This window comes from Sarcophilus harrisii, chromosome 3 (genome assembly GCF_902635505.1).
Source record: "Sarcophilus harrisii chromosome 3, mSarHar1.11, whole genome shotgun sequence".
NCBI lineage: Eukaryota > Metazoa > Chordata > Mammalia > Dasyuromorphia > Dasyuridae > Sarcophilus > Sarcophilus harrisii.
This window is the reverse complement of record NC_045428.1, coordinates 267,441,765-267,449,845: the sequence shown is the minus strand read 5'-3', so window position 1 is coordinate 267,449,845 and position 8,081 is coordinate 267,441,765. Positions and strand designations below refer to the sequence as shown.

At 32.7% G+C, this 8,081-nt stretch overlaps 1 pseudogene; it reads right to left on the bottom strand.

Moving 5' to 3' along the window:
- Positions 1-6,886: 6,886 nt before the first annotated feature.
- Positions 6,887-7,399, bottom strand: LOC100924114 (annotated as a pseudogene).
- Between the last annotated feature and the right edge of the window lie 682 nt (positions 7,400-8,081).

The following is an 8,081-nucleotide window of genomic DNA, read 5'->3' as shown; positions in this document are numbered from 1 at the left end:
AATGTAGAGTCACAGCTGTTCTTCAACTTATAGTTGTGAAGAATTATCTGGAGAAGTTGTAGATTAAGTGCTTTCCTATGGAATATACAATGCATGTCAGAGGCAAAACTTCATTTACTTCCAGTGTTCTTAACTGTGAAAGTGTTTCTTTATCTCTTACATCATGTTGTTGTTCTACAATGCCTTTATTTATTATTTTATATTATCTTTATATGTGTCATATACTTCCACTAGACTGAAAACTAAGGATCATATTTTATGTAAACATCATTGCATCTCATTTAGTACTTGATAGCATGCTCTGTACATTGTTAAGTATTTTGCCAAATGGAATTTATCTTCTTGGCAAAATGGAGTTGTCAAGATATGTCAGAGATTCCTTAGCACTGGTTATTTGTTTTCTTCTTTAAGAGGGGAATGTCAGAGTCTGAAATCTTGATGGTTTCCTCTAGGTTATTATAAAGAATGATAAATATGACTAAGATGCACTCCATTCCATTTCCTTTCTATAAGACTGAACAAATATGTTGACAAAGCCAAGAACTTCCTTCTTGTGCACAGTATAGTCTATAGTAGCTGTTTTGGTAGTTATGCAGTAGAACACAAATCTCTGACTATAGAGAGTCATGTGAAGAATTACAGATTATGAATGAGAAATGCATTTCCATACATTAAATTTTGTCATGCATCTTTTATTTTTAACAAAGAAGGCTCTTAAGGGAATATTTCATTGAGAAGTGATAGTGATGCAAAAAAAGTAAAAAAGAATTTATAAAACATGTTTTTAGAAGAGAAAGAGTTGTCAATGTGTATATCTTAGATATAAATTTGAAACACTTGTAGTTGAAGATCAGTTATAAAAATTATTAGCTTTGTAACATTGTTCAGTTCACTTAATATCTCTCTTTACATATATAACTTTTTGTAGGTATGCACATATCTATATATGTATGCATATTACATGTGGACATGCATCCATCTATCCATCTGTCCATCTCTCATACTTAGATCTATTCTACCTAGCTTTTGTTTGCTGTAGATAGTGTCCCATGATTATTAAAGTATTAAAAGTTTTGATCATTAAGATTACAAAATGAATGTAGCTTCCATGGTTTGTGATAAAGCCTTATCCAAGATCATAATATATAATATAATTAATATAGTATATAAACACAAATACACCCATAGATTTATAGAGATGTAGACAGAGATTAATATTTATTATATAGGTAACTTTTATATATGCTTGATATATCTCTGTCTCTTTATTTTATAGCTAGAAATAACCTCAGTGCATTTTTGATTTAAGCCTCATATTTTCCACATTTGGGGAAACTGACTGACATTTCATTATCAAAACTAATTACTATCAGGGGGGTGGATTTGAACTCAGTGCTTTCTGACTTTAGTACTCAATTCCTAATACCACACTGGTATTAGGACATGAAGGACAAAGTTAACAGGCAAAGATTACTTCAATGTCTTAGGAGTGCTACCTTCTCTGTTGTGACCCTAGATCACTCTGTAATGATCTTTAGCAGAGCCCAGGTGACTGATGGCATTTTGCAGATTGAAAAAAGAATGAATGACAGGCAAAGGTTAATCTAGAAGTAATTTAAGCTAAAAATATGTTAAGTGAGATAATATCTGTAACAATGAAGACTCCTGGGTTCATAATACTACATACACATAAGGATTATTTATAATGGTCAGCTGCATCTTCTCATAAAAAGAGAAAGCATGATGAGAAACAGAAAGAAGTTGCTCTCATGTAATGGTATAGTTATTCTGATTCAACTAAAGCATAACAGTCAGATCCTGGTTGGGGGCTGATCTCCAAGCAGTTACTAAAACAGTTTTCATAAATAATAGTTCCTGATGGTGTGCTGGTCTTTACCCCTCGCCTTCAATTTCACTAGGTACTTTAAACAACAGTTTCTGAGACAGCTAATGGAACTCTCTGATCAAAGAAAAAGGAGAAAGGAAATTAGGAAAGGAAGAATGGAGAGAGGAAAGCAGGGAAAAGGAAGGAAGGAAGGAAGTAGGAAGAAACAGTTTTGCTGGCTTTGTAAAGCTCATACCAGATTTGAAGAATTTGTTCTGTTATTTTCTTTTATCTTTTGTAGATTTTTCTGAAAAGACATTATTTGTAGGGATGTAAAAATAACTCCTGAAATAACTCAGGTCATAGATTTTATATAATGGAGTAGATACTAACTTAACCTAAATGTTTAGTGAAGTAGAAGAATTGGTCCAAAAGAAGAAACTACATTTCTGTTCTTTCTTTTCTAAGTTTATGGAATATCTCACAATTCTTCTTTTAGGTTATATTATTTCACCTGCTATTTGTTTAACAATTTGCTTCATGTACTTATTTAGAAGATGTTAAAATTGCTAATTCCACTTGGATTTCCCACTGATTTTTAATAATTAAACAAAATCTTTATTTCTTGTGGTCAATTTTATGTTATGTCTTAAAATGCAAGAGTTTTTATGTCTTTCCTTTTCAAGTGATACTAATCTCAAACCCAATCATTTATCTTATTTTATAATCAATGATTAAGAATATATTTCTAATGTCTATAGAAAAGTAGTCATCATTAGTTATTGAAATTATGAATTATTACCCTACTTGCACTGCTATGATTACAAGTAATTATTACTTAGCTTTAAATGCATTTACAAAAAATTTTATTAAGACTATTATTACCAGTGAGTAAATTTGTTCCAGTTTGACCAACTACTCTGTGATTGAATATCCAAGTTTTCAATTTTGTATGAGGGAACCTAGGAAAAGTCAATACCTTGATGTACTAGACCCACCTGTAAAGAAGTCTTAGGATCTTTATTAAAGGAATTTGTGATTATCTTTAACCTTGTTTGTAATAGTGATTCCCACTGAGAATATTAGTCATGGTTAAGTCTTTAGTTCTAAAAGTACAATGAATGACATTAAAAAAAACATAAACAACCAACCTCTCTCTCTCTCCCTCTCTCCCCCCCCCTCTCTGTGTATATGTAGAGTATATATATATATATATATACACATACACACACACATATATATATATGTATATATATAAAACAAATAACAATTCTAAACTTTTCATTCTAATAGTGAATATTTCAGTCTAGGGAAGATAAAGTAAACAGAAGAGGAGAGTGGGGTTTATCTGTGTAGGCAAGGTGTTTTACATATTCCTCAAATTACATCATTTAGGAGCTTTCTCAAACTAACATCTTGATTAGGTTATAACCAGGTCATTATATGCTACTGAATTTTTTTTTAATTGACATAGAAGCCCAGTGCAAAAAATAGCTATCTGGATAGTAACAAAGCAGATATCAGTAATTCCTATACGTTGTCACTAAAATTTTATTTGAATTTTCAAATTTGTGTGATTTTTGTACTTGGGTCATTTACATTCTGTTCAAGGATCTCAAAGAATTATTGGTGCTTGGAATATGCTAAATAAGAAATATTATTAAATAATAAATGTTAATTTAAATCCAAGTCCTAAAGACTAAAGTCAACATTGACAGCCATACTAAGAATTCAACTGTATGTATTCTTGTTGTTCAGTTGTTCAATCATGCCTGACTTTTCATGACCGTGTGTACCATAGCATGACAATGATGTCTGTGGAGTTTTCTTAGCAAAGATACTAGAGTGGTTTACCAATTCCTTCTCCAGTGAATTAAGGCAAACAGAGATTGACTTGCCCAGGATCACACAGTAGTGTCTGACATCACATTTGAACTCAGTTTTTCCTGAATGTAGGTCTAATGTTCTATCTATTGATCCACCTAGATGCCTCCTGTTAGTCATTTTTGAAAAGGAATAAAGACATGTCTCAAGAGTCGATTAGATTTAAATGAGGCAGAGTTGCACAAAGTTGTCAGTCTCACTCTCTCTTGCAGAATCATCAAAATTCAGTGGCAAGACAAAAATCAAGATAACTTGCAATGGATCATGATGCAGTGTGTGAACTTGGAGTCTTTGATGTCTGAACTAAGCTCTAAGGACTCCAAAGCACCTGTTTTGGCTGCCTTCATGATCAGTGGAACAAACTTTTCTCATCTGCCCATTCCATAGGGGAAGCCTTGACATGCTTGTGTGTAGATACCCCTCTAAATCACTAATGGTTTTGAGATCCATTGGTTAGTCTCAATCTGGTTTAGCCCATCAGCCAAGATGTTTTAATAAGGTATGGCCACCATGCATGCATGCTTCAGCATGTTGGGACCCCAGGTGAAAGCTGAGTACCATATAAACACCAAATTACTCAGCAATCCTCACACCGTAAGTGTTTGTCTTACTTAGACACTCCTTCTTTATCAACTATATCCACTCCTTTTTGTATTTGTATTTATATCTATATCTACCAATCTATCTGTCTGTCTACCTATCTATGTATTTTATACATATACACATATACATATATAATGTAAATGTGTATATGTATGTGTATTTCAACAGAATTCAGAAGGTCAGATTCAGAAAAAAATATTATTTTTGTTATTTACTTATCAGTCTTATTGATATGTATATATATATATATACACTAAATATAAAATATTTTGTTTATAAAACACAATAATCAAGGGAATATTATGTCTGGAAATTGAGAAGATAAATTAGGAATTTTTTTGGACCTGATTAAAAATTGTAAGTATACTGAACATTTATTTCAAAATAAATGATTGATAATATCTTTGTGTGGAGTCATTCAGTTTGGTGCCTAAAATCAATTAGTAATTATGAAATAGAATATAATACAGTACATAGTAAATTCCATGACACTATGGAGGAAATGGTATAGCTTTTTCTCTAACAAAGATTTAGTACAACTGAAATACAATTAGAGCTGCTTTGACCTGCTATGAAGGAAAAATGCTCTTGATGGCAGCAGAATTCTAATCATATGTATGTTATCCACATGACATCGTTTCCATTTCCTGTTTCTTTTTTATGCTATAAGAATCCAGTGCGTGGGCAGTGGAACAGACACCTACCTCCACACCTCATCTGTGCCAGGAGTCTCTGGAAGTAGAATGGTGCATTAGAGAAATAATGATAAGTGATAAAAACATGTCAAAATTTTCATTATTTTAATGATAATAAAATGGAGGTATTCAAATTCACTTCTTCTAGTGCACTTACTTCAAGTTTACACATGAAGGTCCTCTAAATAAACTCTTGGTGATAATCATCTGATTCATTAAAAGGGATTCTTCCTGCTGCAGTGGGTGATATGGATGAGAGAATGATTTTTAAATACCTTAGAATGCTCATCTGCTTAGTTTATTTTCTGAAGTTTTAATAAAATTGTATTTTTTTATTTGTACTTGTAACAGTTTTATTTTTCTTTTAAAGTTCATAGCTAATTCTTGCTTGCTAAGGATAAGCTAGTTAATATTTTGGGAAATGTGTGGGAAAAATTCAATGGCATATTGTCATACATTACATATATAGGTATATTTCATCAAGTATTTTAAAAGTTATAATTGTTTCCAGAAACTCAGAAGAGATTGAATTTGTGAATTAAATAATCCCATCCCTAAAAAAGTTCAAATTCTAATGGTTGAGATAGTATTGCAAATAACTAGATTCTTATAAGATATGTAAAGGGGATATGGGAAGGAATTGTAGAGGAGAAGGCACTGGCCACTGGGAAATTGGGAAATGCCTTCTTGTTGTAGTTCAGCTGAATTTTAGGAGTCTAGAAAAATGCAAATATATCACTAAAGAGGAGAGCATTCTCGGATTGGGAGACAGTTAAAAGGGAAAGAGATGGGTAAGAAAGTCATGCGTGTCAGTCATTGTAAGTGGATCATAGTCTTAAACATAGTTGTATATGTTTAAGAAGACTAGAAAAGGAGGATATTGAGTTACAAACAACTTTAAAAACAAATAATTTTACACTTTATCTTTGATAGATTATAGAACCACTGGAGGTTATTAAGTAGTGAAAATGAGCAAACATCTATGTATGATACAATGAAACAACCAAATCTATTTTCCAGATTGAAATAGTATTTATCTGAATTCTAGTTATTTATTTATGTAACATCTCTTCCTAATAGGCTATAAACTCCTTGAAGGTAGGGACCATAATTTATATAGTACAGATCCAAAGACATCACTCACTTGCATAAGAAACTACATTGGCTCCCTGTTACCTAGAGGATCAAATAGGAACTGTTCAGATCAGATGCAACAAGCTCTCCATAATCTTCTCAAGAGTCGATTAGATTTAAATGAGGCAGAGTTGCACAAAGTTGTCAGTCTCACTCTGGTTCCAATTTCTTATTCATTTTACATAAGCTAGGTGATCAAGTGAATAGAGAAGTGGGCTTGGAGTCAGGAAGACTTAGCTTCATGAGTTCAAATTTGGCCTTAGAGATTTTATTGTTGTGTGACCCTAGACAAGTCAATTAATTCAGTTTGCCTTAGTTTTTCATTTATAAAATGAGTTGTAAAAGGAAATGGCAAACCACTTCAGAATCTTTGCCAGTAAAATCCAAATAGGTTTACAAAGAGTTGGACATGACTGGAATGACTCAACAACAAGAAGTTTCAGTAACATTGGATTCCTGGTTATTCCACAAACAAACAAAAATTCCCTTGAAGTTTGGCAATGGAGGCATAGAGAATAGGGGCAATGGACTTGGAGTCAGAAAGTCTGGGTTCAAATTTCACCTCAGTGAAAATGTTCAGAGTGAGAAATTAGTATTTTTTTTTGTGCCAAGAACTTTTTTTTTCTTTTAAATATATAATTACTGATGTCTTCTTTTGTTTTTTCTCTTTTATATTTCATTTCACTTTTATTTGCACTGTCATATTTGCTCCTATACCATAAGCTTTTATTTCTTCATTTTCTTTTCAGATCTTTTTCTTTTGAGCAACCTACTCTTCTGATTTAGAAAGAATTTGTTCCTTTTAAGTATCATATCTATATGGCAAGGAGAATTCAGGGATAGCTTGATTCAACAATGAGTTCTGTAAGTATGCCATTACATTTTGGGGATCTTGTTAACCTAGGTATGTTCAATGACAAGAGAATCCACATCCAAATCTTTCCATTCCATTCCATGTTACTCTCTGCATTTTTAAGCATATACAGCAAGAAATTAGCAATCTTTTTGGGCCATTGACCCTGTACCCAACCTCATTGCTTAGTCTGGGTATACCTGCCAATTCCATCATTATATTATTGGAAGGAAGCTTATGGTTTCTTCAATGTGACATCTTTCAAACACTTGGCAGCTTTTTGAATATGCATGTCATTGATAGTTTGGGTTGTTTCATGGGTGTTTGTGAAGTGGACTTGGAAATTTCTGTCCCCCGACCTGCATGATTTTGTGGGTTCTTTGGCTTAAGGAAGTACTTCACCATTTTAAGTGATTACCTAGGATGGCTCAAGGCTTCTTTTGTTTTTTTTTCTTTCTATATCTCACTTTTCCAATTATTCCCTTCCAAAAGAATATCATGAATTTCCCAGGGATCCCAGTATATCAATATTATTAACTATATTTACATCTATAACCTTTATGGGACAAGTATGTTTGAAGCCTCATAGTTATTTGAGTGGTGAGAAGAACTTAAGATAAACTGTCCCTTCCATCACCTAAATTTTGCAAGTATATAAATGTTCTCCAGTGAGTAATGGTGTAGGGAATATACCTTTCTGTCTTTGACAAAAGGCAGTAGCATTTTGATCCAGAAATAAGGTCCCTTAAGAATCATGTGAGCTGGACTGAGAAAGTAGCTTTGCATTCACTTAGTAGACATTAGACTTCCCTTGATCCAAATTCACTACTTCCATTAACATAGCTAGGCATTGCTTTAGTCTAGGAGATGGAACTAAAAAAATCAAGATATATAGTCTAGTTTGACCAGAAGTAGTAGGCAGTTGTTTGGGAAATTTATTATTGAATTAATTTCCTATTTGTCTCTTGTCTGCTGCATAGTAATCAAATCAATAGTCACTGCTACTGTACTCTGTCCTTTCTCCTTTAATAAAGGAACAATCCCTTGGCATTGCTCCCAGCTTCTCTTCAAGCTTACCTTTCCTTTT